The sequence below is a fragment of the Ahaetulla prasina genome, chromosome 2 (genome assembly GCF_028640845.1).
Source record: "Ahaetulla prasina isolate Xishuangbanna chromosome 2, ASM2864084v1, whole genome shotgun sequence".
Lineage (NCBI taxonomy): Eukaryota > Metazoa > Chordata > Lepidosauria > Squamata > Colubridae > Ahaetulla > Ahaetulla prasina.
Window position 1 is genome coordinate 1392387 of NC_080540.1, and position 17874 is coordinate 1410260.

Below are 17874 nucleotides of genomic sequence, written 5' to 3' on the forward strand. Positions count from 1 at the left end.
CATGGAAGGTCCTAAGGTCAGGTATTTGTCTGAGTCAGGGAAGCTCGTTCCATAGGGTGGAGCCCCACAGAAGGCCCTCCCCCTGAGGGCCGCCAGCCGACATTGCAGCTGGCGGCACCCTGAGAGCCCTCTCTGTGAGGCGCACCGGTCGTTGGGAGATAGGCGTTGGCAGTAGGCGGTCCCGTAGGTATCCCGGTCCTAAGCCATGGGCGCTTTAAAGGTAGTAACTAACACCTTGAAGCGCACCGGAAGACAACAGGCAGCCAGTGCAGTCTGCGCAGGATAGGTGTTACATGGGAGCTCGAACTGCTCCCTCAATAACCAGCGCAGCCGCATTCTGGACTAGCTGGAGTCTCGGGTGCTCTTCAAGGAGCCCCATGTAGAGAGCATTGCAATAGTCCAGGCGAGAGGTAACGAGAGCATGAGTGACCGTGCATAGGGCATCCCGGTCCAGGAAGGCGCAACTGGCGGATCAGGCGAACCTGATAGAAAGCTCTCCTGGAGCGGCTGTCAAATGGTCTTGAAGACAGCCGCCCATCCAGGAGCACGCCCAAGTTGCGCACCCTCTCCGCCGGGCCAATGACTCGCCCCAACAGACAGCCGCTGCTGCAGCTGACTATGCAGGTGCCGGCATCCACAACCACTCCGTCTTGGAGGGATTAAGTTTGAGCCTGTTCCTCCCCATCCAGACCCGTACGGCCTCCAGACACCGGGACAGTACTTCGACAGCTTCGTTGGGGTGGCCTGGGGTGGAAAAGTACAGCTGCGTATCATCAGCGTACAGTTGGTATCTCACCCCAAAACCACTGATGATTTCACCCAGTGGCTTCATGTAGATGTTGAACAGGAGAGGCGAGAGGATCGATCCCTGCGGCACCCCACACATGAGGCGCCTCGGAGTCGATCTCTGCCCCCCTGTCAACACCGTCTGCGTCCGGTCAGAGAGGTAGGAGGAGAACCACCGATAAACGGTGCCTCCCACTCCCAACCCTTCTAACCAGCGCAGCAAGATACCATGATCGATGGTATCAAAAGCCGCTGAGAGGTCTAATAGGACCAGGGCAGAGGAGTAACCCTTATCCCTGGCCCTCCAGAGATCATCCAATACTTAATGTCCACATGCTTAATGTCCACATGCTTGCTTGCTTCTATTCTTTATTCTGTCACCTGTTGCCATTTTAATGCAAGCAGCATTATCCTCATAGACTGTTACAGCATCATTTACCTTTAAATGCTTAAATCCTGTAACAGCTGTACGTACCAAGTTACCTCTGAACAAAGTTCAGATAGAGCTATAAATTTTGCCTCTGCAGTAGAAATGGCTACTGTTGAGTTGGTTGAGTAAGGAGGTCGAGACCGGAGTCGTGACAACAGCTCTTTTTATTTAGAGTGAGACTTCAGCAAAAGGTGCAGGCAGGATGCTCTCCTTATATACACACCTGGATCAGTTGGCCACTAATAGAATTCAAATGTTTTCCCGCTGGAATTTCCCACCAATGGGATCATACACAACACTCCTCCCTCCCTGAATTGCACTTCACCCAGGTTGTATATTTAGCAATTGTAATAATATTCATAATAGTCATGTAGTTATTCGGGCGTTCCCTGTTTCTACTTGACCTGCGCAGTTCAGTTTTGGCGGGGGAAACATGCTGGTCGGAGGTGCCCTTCCCACTTCCCAGCTCTTCCATTGGGTTGGAGGTGTTTTCCACGCCTCCCAGCTCTTCCATTGGGTCCCTATTTTGTGGATTATTGGTGGCTGTTTCTTCAAACCCTGGTGGAATAATCACTGTTGGATTGGTGATAGGGTCAGGTGAGTCATCCAGTCCTCCTAGGTTTGAGTTAGCTGTTGGAAGAATTGGATGATAGTTAGGGCCGGAGTTGTTTTCTGTTCGTTTATGGAGTTGATCGATATGCCTCCGTTCCAGTTTCCCATTCCCCAAGTCTACTTTATATGATTTGGGACCGGTTCTTTCTATTATGTAGCCGGCTAGCCATGCTGGGCCCTCCGAGTAATTCCTTGCGAATACTGAATTTCCTATTTCGAATTCTCTAGTCTCCTCTCCTCCCCCTTGGTAATTATCAGGGGAGTAATTTGGGTTTAAACAGTCGAGAGTACAATGAAGTTTGCGCTCCATGACGAGTTCGGCCGGGCTTAGGCCTGTGGCCGGGCAAGGTGTGACATGCTGTGAAGTGAAGAAAATGTCAGTGTGCTCTTGCCAGTCCCCTGGCCCCAAACATGCTAGTGCTTCCTTTGTGGATCTCACAAATCTTTCAGCCAAACCATTGGTTGATGGTTTGTGAGGAGCCAACAGCGTGTGTCAGATTCCCAAACCAGCCAAGTAGCTTTCAAATTGTAGAGCAGTAAATTGGGGCCCATTGTCAGATACTAGTGTGTCAGGAAGCCCATGTGTTGAGAATAATCTCCGAAGAATTCGGATGACGGCATCGGTTGTTGTAGATTTTATTAGGAATACCTCTAATCACTTTGAATATGCATCGACAATTATCAAAAATGTTTGGCCATGAAAAGGGCCAGCAAAATCAGTGTGGATGCAGGATCAGGGATTTCGTGGTCGTTCCCATTCTCTGACTGGGGTGGACGGGGGGGCAGGTCTGGACTCTTGGCACGGGGAGCACTGTGCAATACATTTCTCTATGTCCTTTTCAATTTGTGGCCACCAAACGTAACTCCTGGGAAAAACTTTCCTTGAACTCAACGAGTGCAACAAATGTTGCACGACCGGCACTGGATAGGCACTCTTTTGTAGCCTTGTAGTCTGCGCAGATGCGACAAGACCCATCGGACTTGATAGGCGTTACTATGGGGGTTTCCCATTTAGCATGGTCAATGGGGATGAGGATTCCCTGCTGGACTAACTTATCTAGTTCCTTATCTATTTTTGGTTTAAGTGCGAAAGGAACCCTCCTTGCTTTGAGTCTAATGGATGCTAACCCTGGGTCTAGGTTGAAGGATATAGGGGTTCCCACGTACTTGCCCAGGGTTCCGGTGAAAACATCTTGGAATTCGCGAAGAAGGTCGTCCTTCCTGTAATAATAATAATAATAATAATAATAATAATAATAATAATAATAATAATAATAATAATAATAATAATAATAATAATAATAATAATAATAACAATAATAATATTTTAATTTGTATACCGCCCTTCTCCTGAAGGACTCAGGGCGGTTTACAGCCAAGATAAAAAACAATGAAAACACATGCAATACTAAAAACAGACATTAAAAATTAAATTTGGCCCAATTTTAAAATACAATCAAACCCTATAAAATTAATAAAAATTAAAACCCATAAAATCAACTAAAAAATTAAAATTCAAGCCAGTCCTGCGTGATTGAATAAATATGTCTTAAGTTCGCGGCGAAAGGTCCAAAGGTCTGGTAGTTGTCGAAGTCCAGGGAGAAGTTCCTTCCACAGGGTAGGAGCCCCCACAGAGAAGGCCCTTCCCCTGAGGGCCGCCAGTCGACATTGCTTGGCTGACGGCACCCCAAGGAATCCCTCTCTGTGAGAGTGCACAGGCAATCTACATGAATTTCTAGCACTCCGAAAAGCCCGATCCCTAGTGGACGGATCCAATCCCAACCCATGAGGCTTGGGAGGTTTCCTCGCACGATGGTGATAGGCAGCTTCTCTTTGTATTGCCCGTAGACTACATTTACAGTGGCCATGCCTTCCACGGGAACTTTGTTGCCTTGGAAATCACGGATGCGCAGGTATTGGGCTTGTAGGTGATTTTTCTTGAAGTGTGGCAACAATTCTTGAACTGCGTGGTGGTGTCTGCTGGCTAGCTGGCCACCATTCCCCGCGATTTCTTTGGCAGGAAGCTTGAATCGGCAGCATAGCCCTGCAGATGTGAGCCAAATGGCCTTTTTTCTCACAGCGGCAACACGTTGCATCATGGAAACGGCAGTTTCTTTGATGGTCTCCCCCACAACTGGAACAGGAAAAACCAAAACTGTTTTTCCGGAGAGAACGCTCTGTTCGGGGGAAATGCCCTGTTCGACAAACTGTTGTTGCCTCTTCTTCCTCCTCCTCTTCAAATGACCTGGAACTTGAAGAGTCTGCTTGGGCGGACTCGTAATGAACCGGGGCCTCTCGATAAGCTGGTGGAGCCTTACTCACCCCTGGCTGCTACATATTTACGGCTGCTCGGTTGGATAGCTTGTACCCCGTACCTTCATCAATTGCGGTGGTTAATGAGAGGTTGCGTCTAGCCAGTAGTATCCGTCTCAGCTGGACGTCCCGTATGCCACAAATGAATTGTTCCAGCAAGGTTTCATCTAGGGATGCCCTGTAATCACACATGGAGGCGGCTTGCTGAAGTGAGGCGATAAAGTCGGAGATAGATTCCCCCTCTAGCTGGAAACGCTGGTGGAAATTGTAGCGCTGGGAGTATTTTGATGGGGTCGGTGCGTAGTAAGCTTTAAGTGTGTCTTTCAGGACGGTCCACTCAACTTGCTGGACTGGTCTCGGAGACAGTAGGTTCACCGCCATTCGGAATATCTTCGGGCCACAGTTGGTGAGGAAAAATGAACGTTTTTTATCATCAGGTAGTAGGTTACCGTTGTTCACGTCTAGGAAATAATCGAATCTTGCCATGAACATCTCCCATGACTCTTCCACTGGATCAAATGGCTTCAGTTTACTGGCAGATTTGGGCATCTTGGGAGGGCTGGTTTCGTTGTCCTGATCAGTAGTTCACCCTCGTCGCCAGTGTTGAGTTGGTCGAGTAAGGAGTTCGAGACCGGAGTCGTGACAACAGCTCTTTTTATTTAGAGTGAGACTTCAGCAAAAGGTGCAGGCAGGATGCTCCCCTTATATACACACCTGGATCAGTTGGCCACCAATAGAATTCAAATGTTTTCCCGCTGGAATTTCCCACCAATGGGATCATACACAACAGCTACAGTTGTTTGTTTTCTGGACTTCCAACCAATTAAAGTGTGAAGGTTCCAACAGAAGCCCTAACTAAATCATGAGTCTCGATCCAATGATTTATTAAGAGCAACATGCCAGCATCTACTTTAGTGAGGCTTACTGTGCTGCACGTAAGTTATGGCCCACTTTGACCTTGTTCCCCCCCTCCTTTCAGTCTGTGTCATAAATCACATTCTCCAAAGAGGCATTCCTGTGGACTATAGAGATATCATACACACCACACACACACACACACACACACACACACACGGCTTCGGTAATCTGAGATTCACCGTTGGAATATGCTCCCCCCTTGCTTCTAAAGGCAACTCGAAAGCAGACTTGAAATGCTTTCACGAGTTGACATTCAGCTCTCCTCACTTCCTGAGGGCAACCTGTGCAAGGCAAAAACAACTTGATTACAGGTATGGGATTTAGGGATGTGTCCCTTGTCCCTCCCCCTGGTTTGTTTGGATTTTCTGTGTGGAATTTTGCTATAAGGCAATCAGCCTGGATGTTCCTACTTTTTACCCCAGAGGCCTCTGATAAGGGGTAAGCCCTCCACTTAATTAAGTATAGGAGTTGTCTCCTGTGCCTCCTCGAATTGAAGATTCACTGCAACTCATAATGGGTTTGACCCCCTATGACCACGAGGTCTGGGGGCTTGCAGGGTAGAGTCTGCGGGTCGATCCAACCATGGGTATTAAGAAGCTATTATGGAATGCCGGGTGTATCTTCCCTAGCAGTCGGGAAATTTCAAGTGCACTGTGACTGGGTTGGTGATCTTTACTATGGGGAATGGTCCCATAAACTTTGGCCCCAGCTTGCTAGGGAGATTTAACCTCAAATATTTTGTGGAGAGGTTGACCTTCTCCTCCAACTGGAATGGCCATTGCGGAGCTTGGTGTTTGCCTGTTTCTTATAGGTTTGTGCCGCTTTAGCTAGCACTTTTTTGACTTTCTCCCAGGTTGCTTTCAGCATTGACATTCAATCGGTCAAGCTGACTGAGGAGGGGGAATCCCTTAGATACTCAGGCATTGAGATGAAGTTCATGCTGCTCACTACTTTGAACAGGGTTAGTCCCCTGCTACTGTGAACCTCATTATTGTATGCAACCTCAGCGAAAGACAGGAGGATCACCCAATTGGACTGCTGATAGTTCACGTAGCATCTCAGGTACTGCTCTACCATGGCATTCAGTCTCCCTGCTCCATTGATGCTCGGATGAAAGGCCTAGCTAAGGCCCTAGGATGATCCAATGGATCGCAGGAACTCCCTCCAAAAGTTAGCCATGAACTGGACCCCTCTGTCTGAGATGATTCTCCGTGGTACTCCCTGCAGGTGGTAGATGTGCTTCAGGAACAGTTTGGAGAATAGGTCTATTATAATCCAGATCACCGTGTTTCCCCCACTTTTTGGCAACTCCACTATAAAGTCCATTGCAATTTCCACCCATGGTCTTGTTGGTTCTGCTACCAGTTGCAGCAGTCCGGGTGTGTGTGTGTGTTTCCTGGTCATTTCTTCATTCTGACGCAGATGGTGCAACTTTTCACATAACTGTCCATGTCTTTCTTTATGCCAGGCCACCAGAACTACCTCCATGCTAAGTGTAAAATCTTTAGGAACCTAAAATCGCCTGTCGGTTTAACATCATGGCTTCTCTGGAGGATTCTAAGTGTCAGATTGCCTCCGATCAATACTCAAGAAAGGAAAACCCTTACTCCATTTGATTAAGAGAAAGGTACTTTTACTGAGCACGTCTGATTGCAATAGAAGGAAAGCTAGAACTGAATAGGTGTGGCTTACAGATACATTTCCCCTCATTCATCCCTCCTCCCTCCAAAGGTCAGACAGATCTAGGCCAATGCCTCTCCCCTTATGAGTCACGTGGGGTTCTTCTGGTGTTATCCTTCGGTCTCGTATGCAGAGTCCATTGCTGGCTTCGCGCGTCTGACAGTTTGAATCTATGACTCCCTCCCCTTCTCAAATGACAGCCAACACTCTTAAAGAGCCCCAACCCCATTAATCATGCATGGCAGCAAAGTAGCAATAAAACATTGAAAAAGATCATAAACACTTAACAAGGTAATAAAACAACTAAGCACTCTACTAGTAATAAAAACATTTAAACAACAGTGGAGATTGACGAGAGGAGGATGGAGAATTTCTGCTTTTGAAGGACATTGAAGGTGGCCAATTGGGGAGGGGAGAAGACCTTATCCTGCTGAGAACCCCCAGCTTCCTTTCAGATCCCCCCTTTTAAGGAGGGGGAGACAGGAAGGTAGTGGAGATCATTTTGTCTTCCTCCTGGAATTCTTGGCCTGCCTGTCCCTCCAGACCCCCCAACCTCTCCTGCTCAGCCGAGACCCCCAATTAGAGCCATGGCTCCAACCCTCCACCAGGCAGCCACTTCACTCAAAATCCCTCTGGTGCTTAGCCAAGTGTGGATCCAGTGAGATCCCAGAAAGTCTGCATGCTGAGCTCTACATGCTGCTATATTACGCCTTGGTAAGGCCAACTTTGGAATCCTGAATCCAGTTCTCATCACCACGATGCAAAAAAGATCTTGAGACTCTAGAAAGTCTAAATCTTTGGAACTTTGTTATTGCACATGCTGACTGCTGCCAGAATTCTTTGTATGAAAAAATGGAAAGATCCCTCCTTCCCCAGGATGGAAGAAAGATGGATTGATGGAAGAAATGAGGGAGTTAGCAGAGGCATAAAAATCAATTGTTTTGATCAGAGAAAGAAATAGATCCAGCTGTATTTCTACCTGGAAACCATTTCTGGACTTTGTGCTTGAGGTGAAAAAAAATGAGACCTGAACTGGGATCTGCTGATTAGGTTTGATTTTTGTTGTTGCTATAGAAATTACTAGATTCATTCAGAATGTCCTGTAGAAGTAAAAAGTTGTAGCTGAAATTTCACTTCATATTTTACTGTGCTGAAAATTTTTCCCCCTTTCCCCCCCCTCTTTCTGTTATGCTACATTCTCCTTCCCCTTTCTTTCCTTTTCTCTTTCTATTACTAATTTTATTTTCTATTTTATACCATGATAATCTTAATAATTTTTTTTATAAAAACCAGCCTTTTGTGTTAGGAGCACTTCCTCTTCCACAGCCAAAATATCCATATTCCTGGGGAAAAAAACTCATCACAATTCCACTCCAGATCTGCCCTTTTCTGCTGTCAAAATTTCTTCCAAAATGTTACTTGATATATTTTTCTGCTGAGAGACCTTTGAAAGGATAGGATCCCACCTGGGTCAGTCCCCAGGACCAGAGCTTTGGTCTTGGGAGCTTTTGGACTCTCGAGCCCCTCCTCAGGAAACTTCTCCCCAGTAGAGATTGTGCCCTTCTGTGTGTGGTAGTTGTATAGTGCCTGTTTTGTGTGGCTTTTTAGATGTTGATTGGGGTGCGTTTTACTATATATACCGTGTTTCCCTCAAAATAAGACACGGTCTTATTTTCCTTTGAACCCTAAAATAAGGTCTTGGCCTTATTTATTTATTTATTTATTTATTTGATTTCTATACCGCCCTTCTCCCGAAGGACTCAGGGCGGTTTACAGCCAGATAAAACACAATTATACATATAACATAATAATTTAAAAACCTGTTAAAAAACTAATTCAATTTGGCCGGATTAAGACTTAAAAACAATAATAAAACTATAATAAACCCCTATTAAAATTACTATTACTTCAAGCCAGCCCTGCGCAGTAGAATAAAAACGTCTTCAACTCGCGACAAAAGGTTCGGAGGTCAGGGAGTTGTCGTAACTCTGGAGACCACTCATTCCAGAGGGCAGGTGCCCCCACAGAGAAGGCCCTCCCCCTGGGGGTCACCAGTCAACATTGTTTGACTGACGGCACCCTGAGGAGGCCCTCCCTATGGGAGCGCACAGGTCGATGGGAGGCTATTGGTGGTAGCAGGCAGTCCCGTAAATAACCCGGTCCTATGCCATGGAGCGCTTTAAAGGTGGTAACCAACACCTTAAATTGCACCCGAAAGACCACAGGAAGCCAGTGCAGCTTGCGCAGGAGAGGTGTTATATGGGAGCCTCGAGTTGCTCCCTCTATCACCCGCTGTCGTGTCCCCCTCCCCCTCCGATGACCGGGTCTAAGAAGTCTGTATCAAGCGTGGCCACGAAGCCTCTGCAGCTTTGCCAAATTCCTTTCAGATTTCTCAGGGCAGGCAGGAATCCAAGTTGTGACTTCAGCAAACCAAATGAGACTTTGCTTGACTCAAAGTTGCTTGACTCAAGCTGATCCTTTATATAGGCTGTGGGGTGTGGCTCCATGACTCAGCACTTATCCAGGCCTGCCCCTCCCTTCCTTCTGCTGACGTCGCCTCTCAGATCTCCGGAAGCAGGGATCCTCCCACTGTGGGTTCTCTTCCTCTGGATCTGCTGCCGGTAATTCCAGCACGTGGCTGGCTCCCTGCTCACACGCTGTAGGAATGAGGTTTGTTTGTTCATTCCTGACATTCTGTTTGTGCATGGTGCCAGGGCTGGGGGCTGGAGGCATGCCAAGCCATTCCTCTTCATTATCAGACTCTGAATCTGATAGGAGACAGGAGGGGCCCGGCTGAGGAGAGGAGGGAGGACGAGGCACAACACCCGCGCAGCCATGTTCTGGACCAACTGGAGCCCCCGGGTCCTCTTCAAGGGGAGCCCCATGTAGAGGGCATTCAAGTAGTCCAGGCGGGAAGTGACAAGGGCATGAGTGACCGTGCATAGGGAATCCCGGTCTAGGAAGGCGCAACTGGCATATCAGGCGTACCCTGGAGACGGTCGTCATATGCTCTTCAAAGGACAACCGTCCATCCAGGAGGACGCCTAAGTTGCGAACCCTCTCCATTGGGGCTAATGACTCGTCCCCAACAGTCAGCGATGGCTTAAGCTGGCTGTACTGGGATGCCGGCATCCACAGCCACTCGGTCTTGGAAGGGTCGAGTCGAAGCCTGTTCTTCCCCATCCAAACCCATACAGCCTCCAGACACCGGGACATCACTTCAACGACTTCGTTGGGGTCGTTGGGGGTGGAAATGTACAGCTGAGTGTCATCAGCATACAGATGGTATTGCACCTCAGAACCCCCCACTCCTAACCCCCCCAGCCATCGCAGCAAGATACCATGGTCGATGGTATCAAAAACCACTGAGAGATCTAATAGGACCAGGCAGAGGAATAACCCCTGTCCGAGCCCTCCAGAGATCATCAACCAACGTGACCAAAGCCGTCTCCGTGCTGTATCCAGGCCTGAAACCGGACTGGAACAAGTCTAGATAGACAGTTTCATCCAGGTACTGGGGGAGCTGTCGTGCCACCACACTCTCAACAACCTTCGCCAGAAAACAAAGGTTGGAGACAGGACGGTAGTTCGCTAAAACAGCTGGGTCCAGGGAGGGCTTCTTGAGGAGGGGCCTCACCACCGCCTCTTTCAGAGCGGTAGGGACGACACCCTCATTTTCAAGGGATCTTATTATTTTGGGGGGTGCAGGAGGCGGCGAGCATGGGACTAGATGTCCCTTCACCGCCGTTACCTCCCATCCCTATTTTTCGTGCTGGCTGAGCGGCTAACTGCTGCTGCCCTGACATGTCCTGCTGCTGTCGCTGCATTGTTGAGCAGGACTCTGCAAGGCTTGTGCCATTGCATGCACGAACTGCAGCACCGCCACTAGCTTCCTCATACCAGCACAGCTGGCATCCTGCCACTCACAGCTGCTCTGGTATGTCGAACCTCGCGGCAGTGTTGCAGTTCGTGCATGCAATGGCACAAGCCTTGCAGAGTCCTGCTCCTCAAGGTGGTGCTGGCAGTGCGACAAGTCTCACAAAGACTAATTTCTGGCAGGTGGGGCAGGGGAGAAGCGAGATGCATGGAGCAAGACATGGCTCCCCTTGCCGTTTCTTCTACCCCCATCACCGGGCATGGCAGGGCTCCTGCCCCTTGCTTAGCCACCTGCCCCCCCTTAGTGATGTAATTTGGGGGTGGCAGGTGGGGCCGGCAAGAAATGAGACACGCGTCTTATCTTTCCAGCTCTGTCGCATTCCTTGCCATTGTGTCCAGAAAACACATTGTAAAAGAAAACTTCTCGTGAGTTCGAGAATTTTGACTGAACTTGCGAAAAGTTTTCTTTTACAATGTGTTTCCCTGGACACAACGGTGAGGAATGTGACAGAGCTGGAAAGGTAAGATACGCATTTCACAGTGGGGTGCAATTTGGGGGTGGCAGGTGGTGCATGGTGAGGTGGGCCGGGCTGCAAGATGCGCATCTTACCTGAGACCGGCAGCTCCGTTGCATCTCTTAGCAGTCTGTGCAGGGAAACATCTTGCACGGTAAAGAAAAACTACTTGTGAGTGCGAGCAATTAACTTCTTGAACTTGCGAGAAGTTTTTCTTTACCAGTCTCTGGTACATGTCTTGTGGTGGGGTGCAATTTGGGGGTGGCAGGTGGGATGGGGCAGGCCGCAAGACATGAACCCCGGCTGGAAGCCACTGGAAGGGGAGAAGTCACCAGTCACCTGCTATCATGTCTTCTGGCAGCTGGGACAGAGAGGCAGTAAAGGGCAAAGGGAGCCACAGCCCCGCATGGAGCTGGAACCATAAAGCAGGAAGCAGCCGCTGCCAGAAGACTCTCTGCCCTGGCTCCTGGAAGACTCAGCAGCAGCCAGCTGGCCCAACCGGCCTCTTACTGCTTGGTCGGTGAGTGGCACTCTGCCCAACCAGAGGGGGTGTTGTCCACTGGGTGGCCACTACGTGGCAAGAGGTGCCAAGTGGCTGCTCTCTTGCGAGTGGGGTGGAGTTTGCAGGCAAGGGGGATGGATGGATGGGAGGCACTCCCAAGAACACTGAGGAGAAATAGGACAGACAGGCAGCTCCCAATCAGCTCAGCTGATCCATGGGTCATGATAAAGGGGCCCAGCTGCCATTAGCTGACTGGGAAAGGGAAGGGCTGCCTCCTGTGCTGCCCACTCCCACCCCTTCACTAGGGCTTATTTTCAAGGGAGGGCATATATTTACGGCCACCCCAAAAACCAGGCTTGACCTTATTTTCAAGACATGTTGTATTTTCGGGGAAACACAATATAGATAGAGAGAGAGTAAGAAAGAGACAGAGAGAGAGAGAGAGAGAGAGAGAATACATCAATATCAAAACATAAGTGAGGCACTGGGTATCATTAATTTAGATACAAGTGGTAGTGAAAATATTAATATTGTTCATTATTTAAGTCATACTTATATAATTAAGTTATTATACATATTTGTGTTAAAATATAGGCCTTCTTTTAGTTATTCAATGTTTTAGTCCCCCAGTCTAATCACAATAACTATCATTAAAACATACCTGTATAAACGTCACCATTTTTCAACATCCAATCTTTAAATCTAGTTATTACTTTTAAAATATTATATAAAAATATGCAAATTATTATTTCCCCTATTTCTTGTGTCTGCCTCTACTCCATTCTAGCTCCCAGTAATGCCAGTCTTGTGTTACAAAACATTTCCTCTATCCATCATCTGTTGCCCGTTTTAAAATTTCAATTCTTATTTGTTTTTTGACTTGCCTCCAATATTCCTCCGTTGGGTCTTCTTCTCTATGTACATCTTTCATTTCTTCCACCTCTACTATCTTTTGCTGTCAAGCCTCCAGAGGATCTGCCCAACTCTCCATTTTCTTTTCAAAAATATCTTTCTGTTTCTTCAGTATCATTTTTTGGTCTTTTGACATGTACTTCCCCTGAATTGCTTCATTAATTTTTATTACTTTCTCCTTCTTATCTTCTTGTTTTGTTTGTTGATTTGTCCATTCTATCTTTTCTCCTGGTATTTCTATTATCTCCTCTATTTCCTGATCGTTATTCATTATTCCTTGTGAAGCACTTTCTAGCTTCCCATTTACATTATTCATTAAATCCATTATCTCCCTGTGATTCCTTGTCATAGAATCATAAATGCTTTGGAACGTCGCCACCAATTATTTTTGCAACCCGCTTATTTGCCCCTGCTGAAACATCTTGCTTTTTTTTTATAAGTACAAATATCACTCAGTAGTTTGTCAATGCAGTCTGTTATTAACAGCAGCCGCCTGCAAATTACTGCAGGTTCTAGTCCCACCAGGCCCAAGGTTGACTCAGCCTTCCATCCTTTATAAGGTAGGTAAAATGAGGACCCAGATTGTTGGGGGCAATAAGTTGACTTTGTATATAAATATACAAATAGAATGAAGACTATTGCTAACATAGTGTAAGCCGCCCTGAGTCTTCGGAGAAGGGCGGGATATAAATGCAAATTTAAAAAAAATATTTTTTTTAAAAAATGGTCTATTACTGCCACAAAGTTTCAATTATCTTTGCTCTCAGACAGTCGATCTGGAAACCAGTCGATCTGGAAACCATTTACTCAGTCCTGTTGTTGCTCCTTCAGGAATACAGTAATATAGTTCTTTTTAATTTAGTCAATTTAGCTCTTTTTAGGTAATCCAGGAAAATTTCCAAACATCTTCTTAAGTCCCCTCTATAAATTCAATCCTAACTCCTGATATTTGAAAGTCACTTTACTTAGAAGTCTTCTGTATTTTCACCATTTGAGCTCCAGTAGTCACAGAGTAGTTAAATATAAAACAATAGATAGCACCGAAGTCCTCCAGGTGTTGTTTCCACTTTCTCTTCTGTTTTATCAGTATTTCTCCAGGATTCAAGGAGTATAATGTATTCCATTCACCAATAGATGGTGCTTTCCATTTAACTTCAACGTTGCATCAATTCTAACAAGTTCTGTTGTGTTCATTCAAAAAAAATAATCAAAATTCTAACAAGTAGTTCTAGCACTTTAAAAAGCCTTATTGCCAATAAAAGTTAGTGATCCAATCTTTCTGATTTTAAAGGTTTTGCGCTCTCTCCTTAATATCCATTTCTTTTCTTTTGGGTCTGTTGTTTTTCTCTCTGTAATTGTTCACTGGTTAAACAAACTCTTCAGAGTCCCTTTTCCAGAGTTTATTTTCTTTAGGGTTGGTTTTAGATAATAAAAAAGTAACCTGTCCCAGTTCCAGTCACTGTTCACACACCGTTCCAGCACATTCTTTGTTTCTTCAGCTGCTCCAGCTTCACAGCAGCCATAATGGCTGCTGTCCTCCTCATAGTCAGATGAGAAGAAATTAGCCCTGGATCAAGCAAAAGAGCTGCCACTCTCCGTGACCTGCAGGGCACCCCTCCACTCTTCGTCACCCCTACAGGGTGACTTTAACTCCTTACAGGGCCTTCCAATGAAGGCTCTGGCCACAAGCCACCTGTACTTCAAGGCCAGGAAATAAGGTGGGGGCTGAAGGCCACTGGGTGGCCTTGCGCTCATCACAGTCTGCCAGCCCCACCTCCCTCAAAGGTTGCTGTGGAGGGAGGAGGGAGAAGAGACTGCTCTGTCTGCCACTTTGAGCTCCTGTAGGAAAATGGGCTGAACAATTAATAAAACCACAGAACAAACCTTTTTTTTTTCTCCTTGAACTTAAAGAAACTTCCAAGTAACTATAATAACAATCATTCTGGACTGTTTTGGTCAACCCCGTATTCCAAATATAGGTAGTCCTCGACTTGCTACAGTTCATTTAGTGACCGTTCAAAGTTACAACGGCACTGGAAAATGTGACCATTTTTCATAGTTATGACCTTTGCAACATCCCATGATCATGTGATCAAAATTTAGATGCTTGGCAACTGGTTCATATTTATGACCGACACTGTATCCCAAGGTCACGGCATGTGATCACCTTTTTGTGACCTTCTGACAAATGTCTTGCTTAACAATAGAAATTTTGGGCTCAATTGTGGTCATAAGGACCACCTGTACAATTTCTTATGCACAGTAGAAAAGTCTGGTGTCATCTCTCCATCTCAGTGTTAACAGGGCATCACCGCCATGCGCCAAAATTCTCAGCTTTATACTAACATCAAATTCTCCTTCACATTCTCTTTTCTCTTTTTCATGATCTTAGCAACTCTCACACAGAAGCAACCAAACTTTCAAGATTCAGTCTGAGGCAGGTTAAAAGTTTATGGAAAATTTCACTAGCACATTCTCCCTGAGGCAGTCCCTGGTCTTGGTGTCTAATCTAAGTTCCTGGCTTTCAGTGCTATGTATTAAAAGCCAGTGATCTCTTTCTCAAAACATCCAAGCATGTGCAGAGTGGCACTATTCACCACGGAGTAATTCCAGCCTGACAGTCTCTATATACAGCTGGCATGATACTGGGATAGGATGGCACCCCTCTTCCTCTTTAGGTAAATGTATGATTCCAGCCACTCTTAATTTATTTATTTATTTATTTATTTGATTTGATTTTTATACCGCCCTTCTCCCGAAGGACTCAGGGCGGTGTACAGGCATAATAAAAAACCGACAATACAATATACAGATTTAAAATACGATTTAAAAAACTTATTTAAATTAGCCCAATGATTAAAATTTACCATACTAAAACCCCGTTTAAAATTAATAAATTTAAGATTAAAATCCCAATTTAAGCCAGCCCGCGGATAAAAGATGAGTCTTGAGTTCGCGACGAAATGTCCGAAGGTCGGGTATTTGGCGTAAACCGGGGAAGCTCGTTCCAGAGTGTGGGAGCCCCCACAGAAGGCCCTTCCTGGGGCCGCCAGCCGACATTGTTTGGCGGACGGCACCCTGAGAAGTCCCTCTCTGTGGGAGCGTGCGGGTCGGTGGGAGGCGTGTGGTAACAGCAGGCGGTCCCGTAAGTACCCAGGTCCTAAGCCATGGGCGCTTTAAAGGTCATAACCAACACCTTAAAGTGCACCGGAAGGCCACAGGCAGCCAGTGCAGTCTGCGCAGAGGCGGTGTTACATGGGAGCTACGCGTAGCTCCTCTATAACCCGCGCAGCTGCATTCTGGACTAACTGAAGCCTCGAGTGCACTTCAGGGGAGCCCCATGTAGAGAGCATTACAGTAATCCAGCGAGAGGTAGCAGGCGCATGAGTGACTGTGCATAAGGCATCCCGATCAAGGAAGGCGCAACTGCGAACCAGGCGAACCTGGTGGAAGGCCCTCCTGGAGGCGGCCGTCAAATGGTCTTCAAGCGACAGCCGATCATCCAGGAGGACACCCAAGTTGCGCACCCTATCCTTTGGGGCCAGTAACTCGCCTCCAACAGCCAGCAGCGGCTGCAGCTGACTGAATCGGTGCCGGCATCCACAGCCACTCCGTCTTGGAGGATTAAGCTTGAGCCTGTTTCTCCCCATCCAGACCCGTACAGCTTCCAAACACGGGACAGCACTTCAACAACTTCATTGGGGTGGTCCGGGTGGAAAAGTACAGCTGGGTGTCATCAGCGTACTGCTGGTATCTCACCCGAAACCACTGATGATCTCACCCAGCGGCTTCATGTAGATGTTGAACAGCAGGGCGAGAGAATCGACCCTGTGGGACCCCACAAGTGAGGCCCCTCGCGGTCGACCTCTGCCCCCTGTCAACACCGTCTGCGACCGGTCAGAGAGATAGGAGGAGAACCACCGATATCGGTGCCTCCACTCCCAATCCCCCAACCGCGCAGCAGGATACCATGATCGATGGTATCGAGCGCCGCTGAGAGGTCTAATAGGACCAGGGCAGAGGAATATCCCTGTCCTGGCCCTCCAGAGATCATCCACCAATGCGACCAAAGCTGTCTCCGTGCTGTATCCGGGTCGGAAGCGGACTGGAGCAGGTCTAGATAGACATCTTCATCCAGGTGTTGGGGCAGCTGTCGCGCCACGGCACTCTCTACAACCTTCGCAACAAAGCGAAGGTTGGAGACTGGGCGATAATTACCCAAAATAGCTGGGTCCAAAGAGGCTTCTTGAGGAGGGTCTCACCACCGCCTCTTTCAAGGCGGCAGGGAAAACCCCATCCAACAAAGAGGCGTTGATAATCCTCTGGAGCCAGCCTCGTGTCACCGCCTGGGTGGCCAGTACCAGCCAGGAAGGGCACGGGTCCAGTAAACATGTTGTGCCGTGAAGCCTCCCCAACAACCTGTCCACGTCCTCGGGAGCCACAGGGTCAAACTCATCCCAAATGTGCTCAACAAGACGTGCCTCCTCTCCCTCGCTTGGATCATCCCAAATTCGGTCCAGACCGTCCCTCAGCTGAGCGATTTTATCGTATAGATAACCACTAAACTCCTCGGCTCGTCCCTGCAAAGGGTCATCCCGCACCTCCTGATGTAGGAGAGAGCGGGTCACCCGAAACAGGGCGGCCGGGCGGTTATCTGCCGACGCAATGAGGGTGGAGGCGTAGGAGCGGTGTTGTTAAATTATAACAACAACAACAACAACAACAACAACAACAACAGAGTTGGAAGGGACCTTGGAGGTCTTCTAGTCCAACCCCCTGCCCAGGCAGGAAACCCTACACCACTTCAGACAAATGGTTATCCAACATCTTCTTAAAAATTTCCAGTGTTGGAGCATTCACAACTTCTGCAGGCAAGTCGTTCCACTTATTAATTGTTCTAACTGTCAGGAACTTTCCCCTTAGTTCTAAGTTGCATCTCTCCTTGATTAGTTTCCACTCATTGCTTCTTGTTCTACCCTCAGGTGCTTTGGAGAATAGTTTGACTCCCTCTTCTTTGTGGCAGCCCCTGAGATATTGAAACATGCTATCATGTCTTCCCTAGTCCTTCTTTTCATTAAACTAGACTTACCCAGTTCCTGCAACTCTTTTAGCCTCCAGTCCCCTAATCATCTTTGTTGCTCTTCTCTGCACTCTTTCTAGAGTCTCAACATGTTCAAAGTCTTCATCCCAACTTCACCAGATGAAATAAGAAACAACATGGGCCATGGGCATTATGTCACTGCACGTTGCCCCACACATATTCCCCAGTACAATGTGTCCACATATCATAACTGAAACTTAGTCACTAACTAAACCCAACCCATCAGCTA

At 47.3% G+C, this 17874-nt stretch overlaps 1 protein-coding gene across 1 annotated transcript in view; it reads left to right on the top strand.

Annotated features, from left to right (window-relative positions):
- The window catches only part of LOC131192754 (zinc finger protein with KRAB and SCAN domains 7-like), a 269595-nt gene that overhangs the window by 12626 nt on the left and 239095 nt on the right, over nt 1-17874 (top strand). The window lies entirely within an intron of this gene.